General features: G+C 40.9%; 1 pseudogene; it reads left to right on the top strand.

Annotated features, from left to right (window-relative positions):
- The first annotated feature begins 9650 nt into the window (after positions 1–9650).
- LOC122099489 lies at positions 9651–11201 on the top strand (annotated as a pseudogene).
- The last annotated feature ends 16193 nt before the right edge of the window (positions 11202–27394 follow it).

Genomic DNA, 27394 nt, shown 5'->3' with positions numbered 1-27394 from the left:
AAGAGTTTAGGAACCATGACCCACAAAAAACAAACAAACAACAAAAAGGGTTCAAACATTTAAATGGTGTGTACAATAGACTATACACTAAAGATGAAAGATTATACGAATGAATTAATAATTAAAATGATCAACATTGTTTTGATTTTATAAGTGGTGGATGTAGCAGAGAAAGTGATAAGAAATAATTATTCATTCTAACCACTCTTGTATTGTTTTAAACTCATTTACTACTTTTAAACTAAAGGAGCACATAAGTATCATTTTACAGAAAAACAAAAGTTGTACATGTATTTTAACCTGAATTCCACATTTTAAAATTTGCCTTTTAGTAAACAATCAGTATATTTTTATATAAACTACTAGTAATCCCTTTAATACTTCAGGTCATTCTAGTATTTGATTATATCATAAGTCCTCCCTTCTTTCTTTTCTTCATTCCATTCCTTCACATCCTTTCCTCCTTTCTATCCTAGCAATTAAACTCAGGGCTTCATGCATTTTAGGTAGGTGCTCTACAAGGTGAACCATACACCTGCGCTTTTTGCTTTAGTTACTTCTGTTTTGTTAGTCATGTGGATTGAACTCTGTGCCAATACACTGTACCTGCACTCTTCAGCTAAAGGCGAGTGCACTACTGTTTGAGCCACAATTCCACTTCTGGTTTTCTATTGGATTATTGGAGGCAGGAATCTCACAAACTTTCCTGCCTAGAATGGCTTTGAGCTGTGATCTTCAGACCTCAGCCTCCTGAGTAAATAAAAGTACAGGCATGAACCACCTGTGCCCAGCTCTGCTTTAGCCATTTTTATGGCAGGGTTTTCTGTTTATGAGCAGGCCAGAATGGATCACAATCCTTCTCTTTACCCTTTCTGAGTAGATGAAATTAAAAGCACAATGATTTTGGTTCAGATATTGATTGAGATCTGCCACGCCACATACACTTGGTTGAAACTTTTGGAATGAAAAGTTCTGGACAGGAGTGGAGCCTGGCATAGACTCAAGCCCCAGGCATCCCCCAGGAGTTGGTGGAGAACTGGATTCCCTAAAAAAGACAATCTGGTCAGACTTAACCCGTTGTTCTCTGAGAAAGAGAAGTTCCAGTGTGACTGCTGCTCACCACAGTGACCCAGGGCCCAGTGGCAGGATGCCTGCCCTGTGCCCTGACAAGTCCCACCTGGGAGAGCGTTTGTCCTGCCTCCAGGCCAGTTCAGGCCTGCCATCGTATACAATACCTCTTGTTTCCTCCTCTAACAAGCAGCTCAGTATCCAACCACCTTTGGAACTCAGTCCGAGAGGCACAATGGAGAAGAAGCTGCCGAAGCAAGCGTTTGGAAAGGAGCAGAGATCACAGCAGGCAAAGCAGCCATGAAGATGTGTCTGCAAGGAGTCCTTAGCTGGGTTCAGCAAAGAGAGGCCAGCGCAGGTGGGCAGAGCACTTCCATAAAGCTGCCTGTGGTGGATAGATGGCTTCTGATTTGACATCGACAACAGAATAAGGGACTGCAAGTTCAATGAATAGTCTCTGGCCAGAGAAACAAGGTCAAACGCTTGTTTCTGTACTTCCAGTGGTTCCTGGTATTTCCAGCTGAGTGGACATCTTTCTGTGACCAGTGGGTGTCACGCCACCTTCTGCGGAGTCTGCGTGAGAGATTGTGTTGGACAAAGAGCTTCAAGGAAGCATGCCACCAGGAAGGGGGTGTTGGTTCAAGGCTTCTCTTATAGCCTCTACCTTTATTCTTACTATATTCTTCTTGGCTGTACATTTGTTGCCTTTATTCTCATTTTGGCTATTTTTTTATTGATCCACGAACAGAGCATGTTGTATTTTTTCAGTCCAATAGAGATGGCTTCTCTAAGTAATAAAGACTAAGGCCAAATATTAAATGTGGGCAATCCCCCAATCAATCTATCATCTGATGTGACGTTGCCTCCAGAAACTCCTACAACTTCACAAGCGGTTTTACAGCTCACGCATAGTAAATATAGAGACTTAAATTTTTCAGATATGTCCAACAGACAAAATCAATAAATTAAACTAAGTTAGAAAGAGTTATCCTAGTAGTTTAGAGAGTTCTAAAAAAGAAGAGACCTCTGATTAGATAAGAAAAAGAAAGATTCTCCCAACAGTTATGATTAAGTTTAGTCCAACTTACATTATGGGGAATAGATGGTGTTTTCACACAAAATATAAAGTTAGTAACATATTTCCTGAACCAACCAAGAACCATTTCCTTATAGAGGAGCTTATAAAGATGAAATTAGTTGGATAAAAATAAAATTAAAAAGAGTATAATGTAAGTACAGCCTTGTCTCAACTTTGTTAATTATTAAACATAAAAAGGCTGAATAGATGATGTATTCTATTAAACAATATGCTAGACTTGTTTCGCACCACTTAGCTTAAACAGTTGGTGGGATAGTCATTAATTTTCATGTAATTCATCAATGCTTTGCCTTTAAAAAAATTTGATTACGTGCTTAAATAAACAAAGAATCTATGTCACAATCACACACTGTATAAAAATGTTAATTCTCCTCAATAAAGATACACTCAGATGCAACTCTTTTGAGTCTGTGTCTGTTTGTCACTTCGCCGACTCCTTTGCCCACCTATCCCGAGATCCCTGTCCCATCGGTCCCAGTGCTCCGGCCGAGCTGGTCTGTCCCAGAGATCCAATAAAGTGAATGTTTGCCTAGGCTAGCCTTAAATCCTAATAATCCTCTCTGCAGCTAGCAATTCAAGTGTGAGCTACCATGCCTGTCCTAAATTTCTGGTGACTAAAACATATGAACAATGTTTTAATATTTTTAAATGTTGAATTTGGGGACAATGAGTGCTTTTACTTGCCTAGTTTCAAATTTCACCAAAAAACCCAAGTATTAACTTTTGGTTTCCTACATAACATTAAATAAGCAGATAAACTTTAAAAAGCAATTAACTATTTAATGAAAAAAAGGTAAACAATAATCATCCTTACCACTGTAACTTTGGACTTAACAACTTGTCAAACATTGTTTACATCATAGTTGTTTTTTCTGGGCAGTATTTTCGATAAACAGATCATTCCACCCCCAGGGTGGATGGCCAAACAGCCTATATCCACAGGAGTGAAAGCCAGGCCATAGGCCAACACACTAAAGGAAGACATGGTCCGGAAGTATTGTAGGTGGCAATGTCCCAACATATGGGACAGCTTAAATAGAACTTTTTCTTAGGAAAGATACTCTATTAAGCCATACTTCTTCTTCTGGGTTTATCACTGCTTAATTGGAGACAAGTCTCATGGACTTTGTTGCGTGGGCTGGTCTGAAATCATGATCCTCAGATCTCAGGTTCCTAAGCAGCGAGGATAATAGGCATGAGCCAGCAATATCTAGATTACTTATTCCTTTAATAAAAATAAAATGGCTACAGCATGGTTTAACAGAGAGCTTGAATCCTTTCCTGAGTCTTAGAGATCTTCTGACTAGAAGCAGAACAGCAAACTGACATGTGGGAAACTGAGTCTACCATATGAAACCATTTTCCAAAAGAGTATCTGGCTCATCAGTTTGGCTTCTGGACTCAAAATTAACATTCAATTCTCCACTGAAGTAGAGGGTATCCATTGCATGCTCTGCAGCATCATAAATCACTTGCTGGTCATTAAAAACCCCTCTTTTCAATAGGAAATGCTCAAAAAATTGTGTTCATTGAATAATCATGACAACCTTAGGAGATGGGAAATACCAGTATCCAATTGTATATTGTGGTGCTTGAACTCAGGTCCTGTTCCTGATTCACTTTCTAGAACTCTACTTCTTGAACCACAGCTCCATTTCTGTTTTTGTTTTTGTTTAGTTGGTCATGGAGCTTGAACTCAGGGCCTGGGTGCTCTCCCTGATGCACTTTCTAGCACTCCACCACTTGAGCCACAGCTCCATTTATGTTTTATTTTGTTGTTGTTGTTAGTCTTGCTAGTCATGGGGCCTGAACTCTGGGACTGGGTGCTGTGTCTCATCTCTTCAGGTTAAGGCTAGCATTCTACCATTTGAGCCATAGTGTACTTCCGGCTTTTTCTTCTTATGTGATTCTGAGGATTCCAACCGAGGGCCTCATGCATGCAAGGAAAGCACACTTCTACTGAGCCACCTTCTCAGCCCACTTATGGTTTTTGAGGGATTAATTGGAACTAAGAATCTCATATGGCCTTTTCTGCCTATGCTGGCTTTGAAACACAATCCTTCCATCTCAGCCTCCTGAGTAAGATTGTAGGCATGAGCCACCTGTTCTTGGCTCCATTCACATTTGTATACAAGTGAATAAAGCTCAGTGATATAGTGTCTTCCTCTTTAACCAAAAGCAGGTAAGAAACCAGAATTTTATTTGAAATTCACTTGAATTTGAGTCTATATTCTTAACAACCAGGCTGTAAGTTATTTGATCTTTGCATAAGAGTGTTAGTAGATATAGAACACATGTCATGATTTTTCTATTTCAAATGGCCCATGACAGATAGTTGGGCATGGTGGTGTAAGCCTGTAATTCCATCACTTGGGAGGCTGAGGCAGAAACACATTAAGTTCAAGGCTGTCTTGGCTATGTAGTGAGATGCCATCTCAGAAGGGCAGGAAGGAAATGGCTCCTGACTATATAAGCCTTAGCAATTACTTTCCCATCTTCTGTGTCAACAAAGAAAAGCCTAAGACTCTCCAAGGCCAAACAGAAAGCATGGCCAAAAAGAATTTCCCAAAATACCTGGATGCCAGCTGTGTCGACTCATTCTTGGGCCAATACAGTGTCATCCAAAGGCATTTTTGAACAGTTGGATGTATGACCCCTTCTCCCTCTCTTCAGAAAGCACTTAAGACATTGGCAACTGTAATATTAAGTGACTAGCAGGTGTCACATGGTACCTGAAGACACTAATGGTTCATGGTATACATTCTGTGAATTAGAACTTATTAAGTTTGCTGCCAAAGCTGCAGCAGGTGCAGTACCAGTTGGGAGAGGACAGCAGTGTCCATAGCTTGAGCCCTATGACCTACTGAGTGCACCATTGAACCCAGCAGCCCTTCATAAAAGGCCAGGAAAGAAGGCTGGATTGACATAGAACCTTACCTTCCTTCTCAGGGGGCCACCATGGTTCGTGAGGCTCCTTTGGTGTGGCATGCTACCGTCACCTCACTTCTGCTTCCTGGAAGGATAAGTCTGACCATATGCCTGTGTCACTTCACTCCCACTTCCGGTCTGGGTGGGTAAGGCCATTTGACTGCACACCTCACTCCTGCTTCTGGTCTGGGTGAGTGGGGGCTGTGGGCTTTCACCACAACACTCCTGCTTCTGGTCTGGCTGGGTAGTTGCCATTGTCTGTGTCACCTTACTCCTATGTCCCCTCTGGATGAGTGGGGGCCGCATGCCTGTGTCACCTCACTCCTCCTTCCAGTGTGAGTGAGTGGGGTCCTCATGCTTGTGTTACTTCACTCCTGCTTCCGGTCTGGGTGGGTCCAGATTGGCTCTGAGCTTCTTAATCCCTGTAGATGCTGTTTACCAGCATGGATTGCAGCCCAAGCAAAGCATGACATTAAGGGATTAGAATGGCACCTTGTTAGGTTTGAGAACTCTTTTATAAAATTGTGTGTGTGTGTCTATGCACATCATGTGTGTAACCGTGTTCACTGATCTTGGGGTTTGAACTCAGTGCCTGAGGTCTATCCCTGAGGTATTTGATCAACATAGAACTCTACTGATTAAGGCTCAGCTCAGCATACAGCTTTTTTGTGGTTAATTGGGATGAAAAGTCTACCAGATTTTGCTGTCTGGGCTGGCTTTGAACGACTATCCTCAGATATCAGACTTTTCTGTAGATAGGATGTATAGGTGTGAGCTACTGGAACCTCTCTCTTTGCTCAATTGCTATCCAGAGAGAAATATGCATGGCAAGCATTCCAGAGGAAAAAGAATTGAATTCTTCCAATGAGCAATGGTGAAAATACTCAGGTTCTAGCCCAGTGTTGGTGGATCAAGCCTGTAATTCTATCAATTCAGGAAGCTGAAATCTGAGAATTGCCGTTAGAAAGTGTGTGGAGGACTGAGTCCTTAAGACTCTTTATCTACAATGAACCATCACAAAACCGGAAGTTGAACTGTAGCTCCAAGTTGTAGAGAGCCAACCTTCAGTGAAAAAGCTCAAGGAAAGCACTCAGGTTGTGAGATCAAGCCCAGTGACTACAAAAAATAATGAGAAATATACCTGGGTATTCAGTAAAAGTTTTCCATTTTAAATATCACTTTCCCATTATATTTAGCTCTGTCATAGGTGCATGAATCATAGGGGAATAAGAAGCTTGGCTAAAAAATATAGGCAGCATTGTGCGGGGGAGGGGGGCAATGCATGCGTACATGCACATTTGGCAGTCCTGAGGCTAGACCCTAGGGTCTTCTTCTCTTGCTTGGCTTTTTATCCATCAAGGCTGGTATTCTGCCACTTGATCTACAGCTCTATTCACAGATTTGTTTTTATTGTTAATTGGAGATAACAGTTGTACATACTTTCCTGCCTGTGGTGGCTTATTCTAAAACATGACTATTTTGAATCCTGCTGTAAAAAATGTGTGTGCACACAGCTCCACTATAACGCTGACTTAAATTTCTTCAGGTGTATATGTAGGATTTCCTGGGTGGAATTTCCACACTGATTTCTGTTGTGGCTACATTGATTCACTTAATGGCCAACACTGTGTAGAGTGTCTTTCTCCACCTCTTTGCCAGTATTTGTGTATTCTTTGATAATAGGCATTCTCATTAGGCAGAGATGGAACTTCAACATATATTTGATTTGCATTTCCTTGATTGCTAAAGACATTGAATATTTTTCGTGTATTCTGTAGACATCTATATTTAATTTGGGACCTATCTAGTCAATTCACTTACCTATTTATTGATAAGATTATTTGTTCTTTTCCCTTAATGTTCTTTGTGTGTTTCATATTTTGAGTCTATACATTCTAGACGTTAGGATTTCTTCTGTTACTCGAAAGGCAGGAGTTTAGGCTTATTTCACTTATTCTTACCAAAAGACACCTTGTAAGCTTCAAGTTACTTAATCTATGATTGATTTAAAAATGAGCTGACAGAATTAACTCTCAGAGTGACTGCCAACAAGTACAAGTTTTGAACTCAGAATTCAGTGTCTACAAAGAGAGATATATTTTAGTATTTTAAATAAAAAAGAGATGTATATTAGTATTTTAAATCAATAAAAGCTAATCAGCTACATTTTCTCAAAATATGTAATTCTAAATATTTCACTACTCGTCAAGGTAAAACTATTGCAAATTTTAGCACAAATTAACAATTTTACGGTCTATTTATTTCCTTGGCAATCATTCAAGCTAGCCAAATTGAAAAAAATACTATTTTGACCAGTTGCTGGTGGCTAACATCTGCAATCCTACTACTGAGGAAGCTGAGATCTGAGGATTGCAGTTCAAAGCCAGTCTGGTCAGGAAACTCTGTGAGACCTACTTCCAAAAAAACCACCAGAAAACCAGAAGTGGTGCTGTGGTTCAAGTGGTAGAGCACTCTCCTTGAGCTGAATAGCTGAGGGACTGTCCCCAGACCAAAAGGTCAAGGCCAACAACCAACCAAAACAAACAAACAAAACAAGAAGAAAAAAAGAAAAAAAACCAACTGTATGAAGAGGAAGAATCTCCAAGTTTTTATTCAAATTTTTAATGCTTGTGGCAACTGTTTTCATTTGGTAAAAAGTGGACAGCTTATATATGTCATTGTGATAAATTTGCTACTATGTGGTTGCTTTTCTCCTATTTATAGTTTTATTCATCTAACATTATTGAAGATGAAAAATCCATGAAGGGCAAGACATATTATTTGGCAAAACTGGTCAGTTAAAATGACTAGTACATTCTAGTACTTTGGCAAAGAAGCTGTCATTTTTATTCCCTCTCCAGGATTTGAACAATGAAAAAAAAATGTCTTGACTTTTCCAAAAAGTGAGTAAGACTGCTCATACTGAAATAATTAGAAGATAGTGAAAAGAAAGTTTAGGGTGCATAATATGTTTAATTTTTAACCTTTCTCACAAAAAACTTCCAAGAAACTTAACACACATTTGTTATATTTATATCAAAGAGTCCACTGCAGGTGCCTGACACCTATAGTGTGCAACTCAGGAGGATGAGATCTGTGATTGAGATTGGAGCCAACCTGGAAAAGCAATAATTGCATGGATGATGCCTCCTACTATCATATCATGTCTTTTCCTCCAATCCTCAAAGTGAAGCTGTCTCCCCACATGACCATCCTTCTGATTTATTGACATTATCATTTTGATTTATGGTTTTCTCCAACAGCATGACATGTGCATGGAGGCAGGCCATTCACATCTGTATTCACATCTGTCTCTCTAGTTGCCTACAATAGTGCCTGGTCCTCAGTGCTTAGTAGTCTTGTGAGGAGATGAGCCTGTTCTGCTCATGAAATCTCAAAGTTCAATCAGGAAAGCTCATCAAGCTGTGGTCTTATGGTAAATCGTCATTTCTACTAAATATTATGTTTTCCTCCCTGTGTATCTAAGTCCACCTAAGGGTGAGATCAGTGCCTGACACCTATCGGTTGTGATAGCAAAGGTAGCTATGACATCATAGAAGTTTATTGTGAAGCTTCAGGAAGACCTGATAACTGAAGCACCCAAATTGGTAGGTTCCTACATCCTGGAATACATTCCACATATCTGCAATCAAACCATCATTCATTCTCTGCTGGGCTCAGACTCATCATATGTTTCCCTTCTCTATTTAAAATAACGAAAAATGTGTTTTTGATATGTTATTGAATTATTGAAATGTGCCTCCAACCAAAAAAATAATTCCATTAGTGGAATGTAAATATAAGGCATGGATAAAAACAATCATAAAAACTCCTAGGGAAAAGATCAAAAGTGGTAGCTACTACAAAAGTTGTTTCTTAATCCCAGCACTGGTGTCTCACACCATAATCCTAGTATAATGTAAACTAATGAAACTTTTCTTTTTGTACCAGTCCAGGGGCTTGAACTCGTGGCCTGGGCACTGAGATCATTTGATGAAGGCTAGCACTTTACTACTTGAGTCATACATAGCCACACTTCTAGTATATTTGGTAGTGTAGTGGAGATAAGAATTTCACAGGCTTTTCTACCTATGTTGGCTTCAAACTGTGATCCTCGATGTCAGCCTCTTGAGTAGGATTACAGGCATGAGCCACCAGTCCCCAGCTAAAAGTTATTTTTGTAAGATATAAAAGTTTACTTATACGGGGGAAGAGAGGGGGAGGGCGACAGCGGTAGGGGAGGGCGGGGGGGAGGGCAGAGCCTGAGTGTTCCACACATCCCGCACCAGCGCCTCGTGGCACGCCCCACTCTCCTCCCACGGCTGGGACAGCTGCAGTCCTCTTGGTCCGCGCGGTCCTCAGGGGCCTGTGCATCAGCAGCGGCAGCAGCAGGCAGCCAAAGCGGCCCACCTACCCTGCAACCCAGACCTGGCCGGCGCAACAGCAGGTGATGGAGTAGCTGGCTGCCAGTGTAGCAGAGAAGCACTGAATGAGCCAACCCTGCCGTTCCAGAGGAGCCCAATCCCGTGCCGCATCCATCAGTCCCACCGGCTCAATGAGTGAACAGAGTATCTGTCAGGGAAGAGCTGCTGCATTGGTTTGTGATGATGCCAATAAAAGTGGGTGCCAGCTGTGGTTCAGCTGGGTTCAGCAGAGTTCATATCTATCACCATACATGCAACAACACATTCAGAGTGCTGGGCAGGAAGATCCAGGATCATCAGTTGGTGATCAGTTGTGCCATCCCCAAAGGATTAAAGTATAATCAAGCAACACAGACCTTCCACCAGTGGCGAGATGCCAGGCAGGTATATAGTCTTAACTATGGCAGCAAAGAGGATGCTAATGTCTTCGCAAGTGCAATGATGCATGCCTTAGAAGTGCTGAATTCACAGGAGGCAGGACCAAAATTGCCTAGATAAAATTCACAACTGACTGATCAAGTTCAAAATGGCCCATCCCAAGAAGAGTTGGACATCCAAAGAAGACAACTGCAAGAACAGAAACGTCAGAAGGAGCTGGAGAGGGACAGGCTGGAGAGAGAAAGAATGGAGAGGGAAAGACCAGAGAGAGAGAGGCTGGAGAGAGGTTGGAAAGAGAGAGGTGGAGCAGCTGGAGGGGGAGCAGCTGGAGCAGCTGGAGCAAGTGGAATGGGATCAAGAGAGCAGAGTGCCGAGTAATGCCACCTCTGCCTTTGTGGAGACCCCTGTAAACTCTGAGCTGGGAGACCCCTCTGCTTCTGAGTCAGGCTTTCAGGAAGTCTCTGCTGTAGGAGGCTCCAGCCCCCCAGGGTGTTATCTTGGGACCACGTGCACCTCCATCTCCTCCAACACTCCCACCAGGTCCAGCCCAGGCCTCTGTATTCTCTCCTCCCCCAGAACCTCCTCCTTCACCCCACTGCTATCCATTAGCCCTCCTCCCCCACGCACTCTTCCTAATCAAGACCCTCTCCTGTACCACCTCCTGCCCGGCCCTTCCTGCATCCAGATTTTTTTTCAGGATCCTTTTCAGAAGACAATCTTCCTTTAATTGGACTTGCAGTTGCGATTGCTGGAGCCAAGCTTAGGAAATTGTCACATGTGGAAGATGCCTCTTTGCCTGGTGTTCACAGATGTGAACTCCGTGTCAGCTAAAACAGACATGGGTGGTGGAAATGGACCCGTTCCCTTGGCAGGTAGCAGCTTAATGGAGGAAATGAGTCTCCTGCTGGCCAGAAGGAGGAGAATGGCTGAAAAGGGATCAACAATAGAAGCAAAAAATGAAGAATCAGAACCTGTAACTTCTAAGGTCTTATCAACAAGTACACCTGAACCAACCAGGAAACCTTGGGAAAGAACAAATACAATGAATGGCAGCAAGTCACCCGTCATCTCCAGATGAGACTCTCCAAGGAAAAATCAGATTGTTTTTGACAACAGGTCCTATGAGCCATTATAAGTCCACACCCTTGTCCTAGCCCAGTGCCGACCGGATCCAGACAGAAAGCCTTGACTGTGACAGACTGAAGCAGGATATTTTAGATGAGATGAGAAAAGAACTAACCAAGCTGAAAGAGGAGTTCGTTGATGCCATCAGGCAGAAGCTGAGCAAGTCAAATACTGCATAGAGAACAAACTAAGCAGAGATAAGACTTGAATCTGGAGAAAAACAAAAATTCCTAAAAACAACTGTCAACATCACCCTTACAGTTACGAGCTATCAGAAGAAAGAGGAAAAGGAGTCAAGGGAAAATCCCCATCCTCTGAAACCTTCTTAAGTTGTGACTCTGGAGATCATCTGTTTTCATCTCCATTTGCTGCTGCTTTGACCTTTACTGCAGGATGAAAAGAGTTATGTATGAGTTTCCATAATATTTATGCAGAAAATATAAACCCATCAGGCAAGATCGCCATGCATTGAGATATTTTCATGTTGAAATGAAACCACACATTTCCCACAACCCACTGCTAAAATAAAGAGTAGAAAGGCTCATGAAGTTCTCCCCCCTTCCACATCCTCCCCTCTTTGAGTGCTGAGGAACTGAGCAAGCTCTGCTTTTGTATTGCATGTGTCTCTCTCAGGTTTGTCTTCCTATCGTATTTGGTATTCCATGACTAATTGAGATCAGCGCTATGTAGGTTTAGATCTTAAGATGAGGAACAAATAGAATTGTACATGTTTTCAAAGGATGACATTTACAAGAAAGTGTCTGTAGATGACCAGGTCCGTCGTGAGGGATTGTAGAGTGATAGGAAGTCCAAGTAAGCCTTTAGTGGTTAATTAGAGAAGAGAGCATTAAGGACTTTCTTCAATTTTCAGCCTCCTGAATCTGGCATAGCTCTTCTCTCCAATTAACTTCCCCACAAAAGCCAAATGTTATGGTTAGTCCCATGTATGCACTGAGAGAGCATCTGAAATCCAATTTCTACTCCCAGGACAAGCAAAAATGAAAAAAATAATAAAAATAAAAGGAGGTGGAAGCAAGCACATATTAAAGTTTTAAAATGACCCAAATGTTGCTGGTCATGTGTGTAATCCTTACTACACAAGAGGCTGACATCTGAGGATTGCAGTGTCAAGTCAGCCAGGGGAGGAACCTGCTTGAGACTCTTATCTCCAGTTACACAGCACAAAACCTTGAGCTGTGGCAGAGGTGTTAAAAACACCAGCATTGATTGTGAAAGCTAAGATATAGATCCCAGAGTCAGAGGCGAAGCCGCAGGATCAATAACATTTTAAACGGAGAGAGGATGAAGAGAGGATGAAATCTGAGGTGCATTGGTCAAAGTTAGCCCATACAAGAAAGTCCATGAGGCTTTCTCTCTGTGTGCATCTATGTGCTATCCTATGGCTTGCAACTGTTTTGTTCAAGGATAGAGCTCCACCACTCCCAACTTTTCATTGATTAATTGGAGCTAAAAGTCTCATGGACTTTCCTGCCCTGGGTGGCTTTGAACCATGATCCTCAGATTTCAGGCAACTGATTCATTCGGGGCTTTGCATAAGGCTCATCTCCTATTAACTACCAAGAATTAAAAAAAAAATGAAGTTGAGCTGTGACTTAAATGGCAAACTGGGCAATCACTTTTTAGGACAGCACCTAGGGTCGTATTTCAAGCACCAAGACAAAACAAGTATATCTACAAGCTTTCCTTTGACTCATTTGGTAAGCCACTAGTCTTGAAGGAAAAGCTCTGGGATTGTATCCAGTCTCTGATTTGTAGCCCCATGACTGGCACATATACAATAAAAATTTTTTAAAAATGCAAAAAAAAATTTTAAATGGAAAAAAGAACATATTAACATTTTAAAATGAGCAATGGTTTTGTGGTTCATGTGTATAACTGGAGCACCTCAGGAATCTGAAATCTGAGGATCGGTGTGTAGCCAGACTACACAGAAAAGTACATTAGAATCTTATGTCCATAAGCCAGAAAAAAAGCTAAAAGCTGAGCTGTGGAAGTTGTAAAACATCACCTTTGAGCCAAAAAGCTAAGAAACACAAGGACACTTGTGGTTCTGTCTTGTAAACCTAGCTACTCAGGAGGCTGAGGTATGAAGATCACGGTTCAAAGCCTTCCTGGGAAGGAAAGTTCATGAGACTCTTATGTCCAATTAACCACCAGAAAACCTTAAGTGACACTGTGGGTGAAGAACTCGAGCATTCATCTTAAGCTGAAGAGCTCAAAGACAGCACTCAGGCCAAGAGTTCAAACCCTACCCTCCGTAAAAATAGGTAAGAAACAGCAATGAGGCCCAGAGATTAGGTCTACTGACCGCAATAAAAAAGCATTGAGGTTGAAGGGAAGAGCTGGTTAAAAATATTAAAATTAGACAGAGGCTGGTTGCTTATGCCTGTAAATCCTAGCTACCCAGGAGGCTGAAATCCAAGGGCTGCAGTTCAAAGCCAGACCTACCAAATGTCCATGAGACTTGTGCATGTAATTACCAGTACGAGGAATTGAACTTGCCCTGTTTTACTTAAGGCTAGAGTCCTACCATTCCAGCTTTTTGGTGATTAATTGGAGATAAGAATCTCAGACTCCAGCTGGGAAGTTGGCTCAGTGGTTGAGTGCTTGCCTTGCATGCATGAGACCCAGGATTTGTTTCCTCAGAACCACATATACAAAAAAAGCCGGAAATGGTGTTGCAGCTCAATTGATAGAGCACTAACCTTAAGCTGGAATGCTGAGGGACAACCCCTAGGCCTAGAGTTCAGGCCCCACAACCAATGGAAAATAAAAGAACCTCAGACTTTGCTGCTCAGACTGGCTTCAAACCAAGAGCATCAGATTTCAACTTCCTTAGTTGTGCTGGGCTTTGCCTGGACTTTTCAAAAAGAAAGAAGGTGGAAGTTGTGCTGTGACTCAGTTGGCACAACTGAGCAAAATCTCTGAGGCAGTGGCCAGTCTCTAGATTGAGAAAAAAAAAACATAAAAACTTTCAAAAATAAGTAACACAATGTAATACAAAAAATGTTAATATGATGCAAAGGAAAACTATGTTTCTTTTAAATGCAGCAAACAAGAACACACTACAAAATTTCAAAATAATATACTGAAAGTAAGGGGAAAGGAAAATTTTTAAAATTATGCAAATATTAAATCTAAACTGACATGACCAAAATCTAATGTTATCAGAAACTTATCTCTTACTTTTCTCTCACTTGTAATTGCTTACAAGCAATTGTCCCTCCAGTTTCAGCACTAGTATGGTGATTTGGAAATGACCTTTCTATGCAGCCTTGTCTGAATAGGGATCTTCCTTCTTTAGCCTCGAATTTAAACTACAGCCACTACCCTCATTTTAATTCACAAATCTTTTAAAACTCAAACTCAATATTCAAATGATGGATCATATGTAAAAGTATGAATAAACATCAGAGATCCACCAGAGATCCTCTGAGGAATACAATCATCACAGTAGAAGAGCACTGACCACTCAAGGCAGGTAACAGAAGGAAGATTTAGCATTTCTTTTTTTGGATGTGCAGGGGATTGAAAACAGGGCCTTATGATTGCTAGGAAGGAATACAATTCAGTGATATTAATTATATCCACACTACTTTGTAACCATTACCTCTGTTCGTGAACTTTCTTTTCAATACTGATGGAATCCACACAATCATTGAGTATTAATCACCCCCAATGACCTGCCCCAGAAACTTTTAATCTTCCATTTTTCTCTTATGAAATGGTTTAGTCAATATATTTCACATAATAGATTATTTTTGTGTCCATCGATGACAGATATATATTAATTGCAGCCTTTTGTGGATGAGTCATCATTTATGCATACCTCACGTTTTATAAACCTATTCATCGGATAGACACTCCAGGTGTTTACAACTCCTGACTATTGTAAACATTGCTGATGTTATCATTGGCATGTAAGCTATTGGTTTTTGTTTTCAGTTTTTTTGGGTATACAATGAGCAACGGAATTGCTGGGTCATGTGGTAATGCTATGCTATCTTAGAAGAATGTGTCAAATTCTAACATAATTGCTATATCACTTTCATCACCACAGAAATGTACAAATGGTCAATAAAATATACAAAAGTACTTCAAATCTTCCACAGCTGTGCCCTAAAGGATCATTTTCTTTTTTTACTTTTTACTTGGTTTTATTTAGGCCATGCAGGTCTTGAACTATGTAGCATTGTCTAGAGCTGAAGTGAGAACAATACCAAATGCCACTGACCCAGCCTCCAAAAACATTTATTCTGGTAGTCATTTTTTCTAGAGATAAATTTTAGTGATTATATGCATGTTAACTCTTTTAAAATAAGGTTTTGAATTTTAAAATGACATATAATTGTAATGACTCTGTGTACCATCTTTATTATAAGAAAAAATATATTTACTAAAACTATAAAAAGACAAAAAGGGTTTGAACTATCTGAGTTAAATGTCAGCTTCCCAGCAGAAAAATACATTACAATCACAGTCTGATAAAGACCCAAGCGAATTAACACAATAAGAGCTCATCTAAAGTAAAATGAAGAGCAAGGACTGGGGCAGGAGTAGAGCACTTGCTTGCCAAGCAGCCTCTGAATCAAAACCCCAGTACTGCCAAGGGATAAATAAAATATTAACACTTAAGAAAAGGTGCATATTATAGTATGATGGATGACATGGAGGTACACACCTGTACCTAGGCAGTAGAATTATGAAGTTAAGAACAGTCTTGGCTACATAATGAGACTCATCTTGAATAACATAGAATAAAATAAATCAAACTACATTTTTAAAGACTAAGGTGTAGTTTAAATATAATTCAAATCATTTTGCATGTGCAAGGAACTGATATAATGCACAAAAATTATGTGCTTTAATAACTACAATGTCAGTTTATCAGTGCAGTACAAGGTGCCCCTTGTCTGGAATCCATCCTAAGACAGTTGGTGCACCTGTCTTCTGGGATGGACTGAGGGCGTTGCTAGGCAAACAATATTTTGATCTCCATTCTTGGGTCCCACTTACAAATCTTTTTTTAGTAGACCCCCTACAAATCTCTCCCGTCCCAATAACAGCCTCCTGGCTTTCAAGTGAGGTTATCTTTGATATCTCTTAGGGCTCTCCACTCTTGGCTGGAACTGCTCTGTTCCTAGGCCCAAATTCAGCAGCTTGTTCTGAGAAGAGTGGTAGCTATTTTGCTAGCCAACTCTGTCCTCTGCAGTCTCCTCCTCAAATTAGTCTTTGGTATCAGTATGAATCTGCTCAGATGGTAGAGCCAACCTGGGCTGGCTTTGAACCCTGATCCTCAGATCTCAGTCTCCCTTGCACCTGGCATCATTTCTTCCTTCGAGGAATATTTCAGGGGGATAGAATAGCACAGCATCACATACATTTGTTAGGATTTGCCCCGGGGTGAGCCAGATGCTCAGACTCAAACCACTGACCTTGATATTGCCTTTGGTGTCCAATAGGATGTTGTTGGACTTAAGGTCGTGTGTGATTCTGTTTTGGTATAGGTGGTGAACAACACTTACAATTTGTATGATGAGCCTCCTGGTTTAATCCTCATATTGATGGCAGGATTTTCAGATCCACCCCAAGAGGTATCCCCTAATGGCCAGTTCCATGATGAGACATACATACTCTTCCTTCTCCATCACTTTAGTACAACCTAATCATGTGTTTGTGCCATACCGTCTTAAAAATGTTCACCTCATTCTTTATCCAATGATGAGGACTCTCACTTCTAGAGTATTTTAAATGCCACATCCTTGTCTGTGAGTTGGGGATGTGCCAGCTTCACTTGTCCATTGGTACCTTTGTGGATGAGCTCTTTCATCTGGTATTGTTCGTTGATCTCTTCCTTCAAGGAGCTTGAGCTTGATTTTTGTGTTCTTCCATCCTTCTGCTATTATGGCAGGTAGCATCCCTACCTAAAATAAACTAAATAAAATATTGGAAAACCCAGAAAAAGTAAAAAGAAATACCAAAATCCAAATGACAACCAGTCCCCACAACCAAAACAATCAGCTTTGAGTCAGTCCAGCGGGTCATCAAGCAAGATCTCCCAGATCTGTTAACTGACATAGGTTGGAACATGGTGGCTTCCTATATATCCTGCATGGCCTCACACCTTGGAGCAATCACAACCAGGCATAGTGATATCATGGAGGAAATGGACCAATCAGACTCTGGACCAGTGAGGTCCGAGAAATAGTGGACCAATCACAGCCTGCCAAAATTGACACTCTAGCTCTTAGGCTTCAAAGACTGTTACTAAGGACTCCAGGTGGGTTTGAAGTTGCTCTGGTATTTATCATGGCATTTCTGAAACCACTAGGACAGTGGTCAAAATCCTCTGATTTTCTAGAGGACTACTGCATATTATAAATTGCTTCAGTGGAGACACTAGCTAATAGCCTCCATTCTTGATGGCCACCTTATCCTATGTCTTATTCCAGCAATGGCCCTGCACAAGGCCCCCCTCCTTCTCAAGGACACCTGTGTCCTACAACTTCCTCCTGAGAGACAAGTTCCAGGCTGGATTTGAGCCACAATCCTCACAATTCACCTTCCTGAGTAGTTAGGATTATAGGCCTTAGCCATCGGTAGGTACTTAGCTCATCTCTTACATTTGGAACAAGTATATTTGTTAGAAAGGTGGGTTTTCAATATGTCCTTTTAGCACCTTAAATTGTTTCCCTTGCTGTCTAATAGTTAACCTATTTTCTCATGAGAAAGTTTTCATAATAACATTGAAGATCACTTGGGTGTGATGAGTTGTGTCTGTGCTTTGGGAGGTTTTCTGTCTTTATTTAATTAAAATGTGTCTTAGTGTGGACCTGGGTAATTATGTTAATTGACTTTTTGAGCTGCTAGATTCCTGCATAGAAGGGTTCATGCTTTCAATCAAAATTGGGAAAGTATTGGTTATTATTCGTTCAAATACTATGTATTACTTTTTTCCCTCTGTACTTTAAACATATATACGTTATACATATATATTCAAATTGTATATTTGAATATACATATACATACCTACATATTTATATTACATATACATTTATATACATATATTTATTATCACACAGCTTCCACTTTTGTGATTGTTTATGGTAGGAAGTTTAATTGATCTATATTAGAGTTCGAAGTTTTCCTCTTTATTTCTAGATAAAAATATGCTTTTCTTGGCAAGGATATTGAAACAGCATCAAAGCACAGCTAGCCTCTCTCTCTCTCTCTCTCTTTCTCTCTCTCTCTCTGATTTCCTGCCTCTGTCAGGTTTTTGAGCACAGGGTCATTTCTTATTGGGTTCTTCTAGTGTGTGCTGTGATCTTTTGCAATGTCATGATCTGATTCAAAGGCCACGAGGTCTGCACCTGGAAGAGGAGCTGTTCCAAAGTCAACCTGCATGGATGCACCTGCCTGCCTCTGTCTTGATGTCAGAGCCCCTGTATCCACTTGGGAGGCCTTAGCAGATGCCCCTTTGACAGGACTGCTGGCTAGTGACTGTGGACAGCACAAGCACAGCCTCTTGTTTTACCTATCAGAAGTCTGCAGTGGAGCCTGGGGGTGTTCTTCTGTTGGAGGATATGCTTGGAGCAAGGCAGGGGTTGAATAAGCCTCACTGTGGCCTGACTTCTCGGGCACAAAAAAGGCCAAGTATTTCTCTGGGCTCTTTTCAGAATATATGGGCAGGTTCGGGAGCAGAACCTGAGCTCGGGGGCCCCTAAACACAGGGTGGGCAATGAAGCTGGGAGGGACAGGGCTGTCCAGGTTGGCACGGGGCAGATGATGAGCCTGTATTAGTAGTCTGCTGGCTTACAAATGAAAAGTGATGCGTGCTTGCTACCCAGACATATTCCACTAAGACTGGTTGCACCAGAGAGTCCCATGCAAGTGGGGGGAAACTGCTAAAGACAGCAGTAGATGGACGAGGAGCAGTTGGCGCTCTTTGTGGGCAATTCAATGCTGGCTCTGGCAGGGGGAATCTGAAGGTTCCCTAACTCTGCAGATCTAGGGAAACATGAGCCCAAGCAGACACCAGGCTTGGCCACCTGCACACTGGGCAGGCTGGTAGGTGAAACCTTGCTGGTTGGCTTTGCAGAGTCCTCAACGTGGCACACCTGCCAGCACAAAAAAACTGCCTAGCATCTCCTGAATCATAGAACTTTGGACAGCACCTCTCCTAACTTGGACATGCAGTGTCCAGCTGTCTAGAAGCTGCTATGGTCAGTGCAGGTCTGGGAGGAATGGCAGGCCTGCTGCTGGAGGGAGCAGATGCCCCTTCCAAGGCATCTGGGGGGAAGGGGAGCCCCTGGAAATAGGCTGGTCTGTCCTGCCCAAAGAGAACACCTCCAGTTTGTTTGACTGTTTGGTTGGATGGGGGGTCTCCCCTTGGGGACAGTGGTATTAGGAGACTGTGTTGGTGAGATTATCCCAAAATTAAACAGTCGCTGAGGGAGCAAAAGAGTAAAGCTTGCTGAACTGCCCATGGCAGGTGGAGTTAAGGTCATGACAGCTTTTCTCTTGAAAGATCCCGAAGCTTTGTCACCAGAAGACAAGTAACATCATGCTGGCATGGAGTCTAATGGTTTTAGGAAATTTATCAGAGAGCCGTACTTGGCTTGTATGTCACTCAATTGGGCTCACACTGGGTGGGAAGTTTGGGCTTTAGAGCTGGGCATGACAGCTTGATCTTTTTGATCCAACACCTTCTGGAAGGTGTTGGAATTTTAGGAGGTCTGAGTACATTATGAGATTATGTGTGTTCCTCTGAGCTTCATCCTTGGTTTGTGACAGGGATGAGCCCTCCTTTCCTGCTGTCATGGTGCCCTCAGGGTGTGGGCTGGTTTCTGGCAGGTAGAAAAGATTAATGTGCCTTCTAATCCCTGAGCCTCACCAGGAAGGGCTGTTGTTTGCAGGGAGGATTGTGTCATTGGTAGGTCTTTATGTTCTTTGAGTAAGGGAATCTACATACTTCAGAGCACATCTTGGCTTTCTCTCTAAATGTTTAATTTCTGTGGAAGACTGGTATCTAAAGGCCTAAAAGTTTAAGGCTCCAGAGGCTTTCTAGGTTTCCAGACATATCCAGGGATCCAGGGCTTGTTCATTTTCATCTTACAAAGACAGCTCTAACATCCTCCCTTAGTCATGGTATACTGAGTCCTTTGGCTCTGGCATAAATGAGGAAAGACAGGGCTGTTGCTAAGGAAAGCAGACAGGGATGCATTGTTGCTGAGAAAAGGCAGGCAGGCCCTCTGTTGTTACATAGTTTCATTTTATTTCCCATTGTTTGTAAATAAAGCCTCCTGATTGGACTTCAGGAGCTGTCCACGATCATTGCTGCATTACTTTTCCCTGCTCTTACCATACTGCCTTTCCATTTAAATTCATTTTTACTTTAAATTTTTGTCAGAAGCAAAGAGGCAATTAAAAAATCTATATGTAATGTTAATTTTTATTCTTTTTTTGGAGGGGGAAGTCGTGGGCTTGAACTCCGGGCCTGGACGATGTCCCTCAGCTCTTCACCTCAAGGCTAGAGCTCTACCACTTGAGCCACAGATCCACTTTCGGGCACTTTTCTGCTTATATGCTGCTGAGGAATGGAATCCAGGGCCTCATGCATGCAAGGCAAGCACTCTACCACTGAGCCACTTTCCCAACCCATAGTTTTTATTCTTGAATTACTAAAATTCATGCAGAACATGTCAATTCAAGCAGCATAAAATGGCAGACGGCATGAGTTTGATCTCTGTCCCTCTCCTGTGGCTGTCTTGCTCTACCCTAGGGTGACCACTCCTACTAGTTAGTTATGTATCTCTGCATCTAAACCAAATGTGCACAAAGGAGAAGCTATTAAAAATAGACTAGCCCACAGTTACCCAAGGTCCTCCAAACCTATCTTACTAAGAAGCCAAATTTCCAATTCACACTATGGAGAGTCAAACTTCTACACTCAGGTTCAAAGACCTGAACCAAGTCTGTGCTGGAACCACATGACTGAAGTTGGTAGCTCATTGTTCACTATGGAAGAAGTCTGCAATAGCTGGGAATCTGCTCTCTGCCTTTCCCACTAAGTCACAGTGTCAGGTATGAGAACTAAGGAGTTACACATGCCATTTAGAGGTTACTAGACTTTGGGTTTTAACTTTTGTAATTCCAAGTTTCACTTCAGATCAAATATTAGGCCTGCACAGCAGCAGCCCAAGAGAAAATGATGTCCAGAACTTTTGTAAGTGTTTCAGACTATTTGAATTTGCTTTTATTGATTTATCGTTTTTCCTACAATGCACACCTGTGGTCAAATGGGGGCTTTCTTAAGGCTTAAGGAATTTTTTATAACATCACAATGAAATTGAAATACACAGCTATAACTCTTTGTCTAAAGGAATACTGATGGATTTGGCCGTAGGAGAGTTCAAGCTGATTACCTCCAATATTCTAGGCAGGAGTTCTATTACATAAGTCCCCTACTCCAACCTTTGTTCTTCACTTTGAGCATATCAGCACACTGCCTTATGGATTTCAAGAATGCAGATGTAAACTATCTGTTAAGAATCTGTCTTTGGAAAGGATGATGCTTTCTTTTCTCTCACTCTTATAGATGTTAATAACCCATTTCATGGAGCTGTATGGCATAAGGCATTTTGCTAGAGTATCAGATGATTCTGAAGTGATACCACTATTCTTTTAACATCAATCATTCTAGATTTAAAGAAAAAGACCTTGAATATCTTGAGTAAATTGATGAGGTCTTTAAAATCCAAAAGTTAGAGCAGCTGTTCAGATTTTGGATTCCATGAAGTATCCTACTGGATTTAATTTTTAAATGAGAAAACAGCTGCTTTCATGACTCACCTAACTATAAAACTTTCTTGGTCTTAGTTACGTTGCATTTTAAGGTAAATGACAAAAGTGCCAACTTATTGACTTTATAAGGGACTCAGGATTACATAATTAAATAGTTGTCAAAATTTACTGAGTTGAATAGAGAACGTGCTTAATTTATATTAAAGTAGTAATGTATTGCCATTAATACAAGGATGGATTTTATTAGTAAATACTGAAAAGGAAAAAAAAGTATTTCTATAGGGGATTCATCCTGGCAATAGTCACTTTGCAGTAGGCTGATCCTTCCTGCCTTCTTTCAAACGCATGTTATTGTTATATGTTATTATTCAAACGTGTGTTATTGTTTAGTTCCTCTCAAGAGCTATGGGGCTAATCTTGGATTCCATTAAGAAAACACCAAAGTGCATATTGATATTATAACTTTTTATTTATTTATTTTCTTGTTGGTCATGGGGCTTGAACTCTGGGCTTAGGAACTATCCCTCAGCTCTTCAGCTCAAGGAGAACACTCTACCACTTGATCCACAGTGCCACTTCTGGTTTTTTGGTGGGTTATTGGAGAAAAGAGTCTCACGGACTTTTCTGCATGTTCTGGCTTTGAACCGTGATCTTCAGGTGTCAGCCTCCTGAGTAGCTAGGATTGCAGACGTGAGCCACCAGTGCCCGGCTCTGATATTACGATTTTTAAAGACCAAAAATGATCTATTGTATATTTCCAACAATACATAAAGTCCATAACAAATAAAGACTTTAATGTTATTTTAAGCAGTTGTGTAAGGGGGTTATAATTCAACAAATACGGACACCTCATATGCCTTAACTACTTCTTTGAATTTTCTCTTTATTGTCAAGTTAAAAAAAATTTGGATCCACTTTAGTGAAAATTTCCAATTGGACCCTTTGTCATGTAACCTCTGCACCTAAAAATACATAAGAATTCACTTTGTTTTTAAATTGTTGGAGCAAGTTCCAAGACCTCCACATATGTTGAATGGAAGTCACTGGTGTATGTTTGGCTCCTGCACATGACCAGCGTTCTAACAGGATCACACATGAGGACATGGATAGTATTGAAGGACAAAATTTTGGGATCAAACACTAGGACCTGGCAGCCACCAAGGACAGAAGGCATTGGCTGATGCCCTTGTAGTTCCTGCAACACTGCCATGGCTGTAGCAATGGCATCATTCTGTGCACCTCGCATACCTGTAGAAACCTTGGCAACAGTCCTACAGGCTCAAGACTAAAAGAGCCAGTGGGTTCATGCCAACCTGTGATTGGTCCATTGCAGCCATTGTGAGTGGTCTCTGCAGTCCATTAAAGTGCTGGGATTTCCTGGTGACCTGCTGGACTCATTGATAATTTTGAGTGTGTGGTATTTTTTTTTTATTTGGAGGGGGGCTATGTTTTGTTTGGGTTTGAGTATTTCCTTTTGGTTATTGCTCTGTGGTTGTTATTTTCTTAGATAAATTTAGGTAGATTTACTTTTTGCCATCCTAGCAAAAGATGGGGGAACACAGTGAATTATCCTCAAGCTCTTAGGAAAAGGAGATTTTCACTGAACAAGACAGTATGAAGGAGATTATTTGCTATGGCCAGAACTTATATTTTCCCCATCCTTTGTGTTCATAGGATTGTCTGTATTATGTGTAAACAGGCTGCTCTACAAGGTATCTTTCCATGTCATACAGTAGGTATTACATGACTCTATGTAAGTATTGTATAATGACAGAGCTTTCTAATGACTTACCTATAAAATCTATTAATGTTAATTAAGTGTCATGAAGAATGCCAAACCTCTATTTTTGTGTCCATCTCCGTCCTTGTTCTCCCTATTGTTTAACAGCATATATCACACTCAGCATAACAAGCTGGCACATGGAACAGACATGAACTCGATGGATCCTAGCTGTGACATGGCCCCAAATACAGAAAATATCAGAATCAAAGAGATTGAAGCAGTTGTCCACGGTGCCTAGTTTATGAATGACTTCGGTTTCCAATGGTCGCACCTGCCTCTGTCAGAAGCCTGTTGATGGTCTGTCACCATCAAAGCTCACACTGAAGCTTAACTTCTCAATGTAGCAGTGTCAGGAGGTGAAACCTTTAAGAGAGGTTGCAGTCATAAATAGATTAATGTCATCTCATCAACTCTGAAGGGACTAACATCATCGTCATTCTAGCACATGCCATGATGCCAAGGTCCTCTGTGATATGATGCACCTAGGGGGCCATAGCCCATGTGTTGGCATGCTATTTAGACATTGCATCCACTATTATTGTGATTGAAATAGACCTTTTTTCCGTATGAAGTATACAGCTTCAATGATTTTGTTAAACCATGACAAAATGGACTGAGATGCTATTCTTTTTGGCTTTTTCATGGAACTGAGGAATAAACTGAAAGCCTTACACTTACTAGGCAAATACGTTACCATTTGTGCCTGCATTCCCCCAACCATTTTTTTTTCTTTTTCAGTTGGCTTTTCATATAGTCTTGTGCTAACTTCACTCAAGCCACCTTCATTACTCCATCCTCGTATACCTCTAACTCTCAATATCTGGGATTAGAGCCTGTGACACCACAATTTAACCCTTAGAATATACTATTCCTTCGGGGAAAGAGATACAGACCCCTGAGAAGCTTATGTGTGTTTGTTTGTGTGCTTGTGTGTGTGTGTATTCGTGAACTGGTCTTGATGATTTATTTTGTACTGAGGGTGAATCTTCCTGATGATTCTGCATTCTAATTCCTTTCACTGAAAAAGAAATTGTTCTCTGCGTGCTAGTGGCTCACAACTGTAATCCTAGCTCTTCAGAATGCTGAGATTTTGAGATAACACTGTTAAACCAGGTGAGTCAAGAAAAGTCCATGGCAGGCTTATGTCCACTTAATCACCAAATATATCAGAAGAAGAGCTGTGGCTTAAGTAATAGAGTAATATTCTCGAGGAAAAAATAGGAATAGCACCTAAGCTCTTATCAAGGTAAAGGACCAGCACCCATACAAAATCTACAGATTACACTTGTGCTATTACAATGAGCTCTTGTGCTATTTAAAGTCACAATTATGTCTAATGGATTATCTGTACAGGAAAGTTGCAGTAAAACTCTTGTATTTCTTCATAAGATATGTTCTCTCTGGACCATCTTTATGCTCCATTATTGTCTCTGCAATGATGTCTTGATTTTGAAATAGAGGAAAAATTCAGTGATGAATTTGTTCTCTGCATCCCTCTCTCATCCATTATTAACATATTCTCTCTTTTTATTTTTTGACAATCCTGGGGCAGGAACTCAGGGCCTGGGCACTGTCACTGAGCTTCTTCTTTGCACAAGGCTAGCACCCTATGACTTGAGCCACAGTGCCACTTATGGCTTTTTCTTTTTATGTGGTACTAAGTAATTAAACCCAGAGATTCATGCATGCTGGACAAACACTCTACCACTAAACCACATTCCAGCCACATAATCTCTTTTTAAAATATATCTGTCATGTTTACCGCTGTCCCATCTCTAAAGTCACTGCCACTGCTCTTGAATCTATCCTCAGTTTTACTCCTAACTGCCTTTCATTCCCTATAACTGCTGAATTGTTTTCCACTCCACCAAAGGAACTATCTTTCCTTTTCTTAAATTTCACACTTCATTGGCTAAAAATCAAAGAATAACTCAACATTAGCAGTGTCTGAAATTGAGGACACTTAGAATACTAAATAGCTTTTTCTACGTAGGTTTTAAGCCGTGGGGCTTCAACTCTGGGCCTGGGCGCTGTCCATCAGCTCTTCAGCTCAAGACGAGTGCTCCACCACTTGAGCCACAGTGCCATTTCCAGTTTTCTAAGTGGTTTATGGGAGATAATAGTCTCTCAGCCTTTGTTGCCATGGCTGGCTTTGAACCGGGAGCCTCAGATCTCATCCTCCAGAGTAGCTAGGATAACAGGAATGAGCCACCGCTGCCCAGCTAATAAATAGGTTTTTATGTGTATCAGGTGATACACAACAAGTCAGAACCTTGGGATATCTTTTATCTTCCAGTCTGGGAAGGATCTAACCCCACAATATGCCCTGCTAGACAACAAAATTAAAGAGATTCTACAAATGTAATTAGTTCCCACAAGATTTGGGTGTGAGTTACTTCCAAGGAGTGAGTGCAAAATAAGGCCTTTCTAGAAGTCAGTGACGCCAACAGAATGAATCAAACAGTAAGGAGAATATGTTTGTCAATAAAGTACGGAGGTGTCTAGGAGCTGACAAAAGTGGTTGTATGATAGGGGACCAGAAACACAGACTCACAACCACAGAACCTAAAGCATACCAGGCATCCCTTAAGCTTGGAAGAGATCCCTACATTCCATGAGAGACTATAGCCTGGTGGCCCCTGGTAGAAAGTGAGCAGCTGCTAGAGACAAACTACACCCAAGCTACCAAACTTATGTCCTACTATTGTTGGTATTTAATGGACAAACAAATTCATTTGTGGTAATTTGCCACATATCATGACTAAATGAATGCATCTCTCAGAATACCACAGAACCTAAAGCATACCAGGCATCCCTTAAGCTTGGAAGAGATCCATACATACCATGAGAGACTATAGCCTGGTGGCCCATGGTAGAAAGTGAGCAGCTGCTAGAGACAAACTACACCCAAGCTACCAAAATTATGTCCTACTATTGTTGGTATTTAATGGAAAAACAAATACATTTGTGGTAATTTGCCACATATCATGACTAAATGAATGCATTTCTCAGAGTACTGGTGCCTCACACCTGTAATCCCAGCTACATAGGAGGCAGAGATCTGAGGATCCAGATTCGAAGAGATCTCAAGCAGCAAGCAGCAATATCTGTGTTATTCATATTGCCAATTAAAAGCAAAAACACTGGAAATGGTAGTATGGATTAAGTAGTATGGCACCAGCCTTAAGGGAAAAGCTAAGTAAAACACAAGCCCCTAAGTTGAAACTCCAATACCAGCACATACACAAAAAAGAATGGAAAAATGAGAGCAATTATTGAAGACCATTTGGTATTTTCTCTACTCTGTGTAAAACTCTAACATCTCTCACACTTTTTCTTGTGCTTGAAGAAATTTATTAAAATCTATAACACCACCTTAATGATATCTAACTACACAACTACACAAACATGTTGGTCACACACTTTTCAATATAGCATATTGTAATTGTTACTGCAAACAAAGTACCTTTCCTACTAATTTAATCTAATTAATCTCAGAAACTAGATTTGTGTATTGATACTTCTCACAATACTTTATCTGAAATCAAACTTAAACTTTGTCACTCATCAAAAGGGAAAACTTATACTGTATCTTCAGGTATATTCCTTTCTGCCACTTTTCCTACAAATGAAAATTAATTGATTCCAGCACTTAAAATCCTACAACCCAAATTAATAGAAGACTCTGATTAAAACAAAAAAACTTTAAAGGGTTTTCAATTTCTGTTTAATTTGGACAAAGTACTTAAAGATATCTTTGGACTT

The sequence above is a fragment of the Dipodomys spectabilis genome, unplaced genomic scaffold, assembly GCF_019054845.1.
Source record: "Dipodomys spectabilis isolate Male_0828 unplaced genomic scaffold, ASM1905484v1 ptg000516l, whole genome shotgun sequence".
NCBI lineage: Eukaryota > Metazoa > Chordata > Mammalia > Rodentia > Heteromyidae > Dipodomys > Dipodomys spectabilis.
The sequence above is the reverse complement of the archived record's forward strand: the minus strand, read 5'-3'. Positions and strand labels throughout refer to the sequence as shown.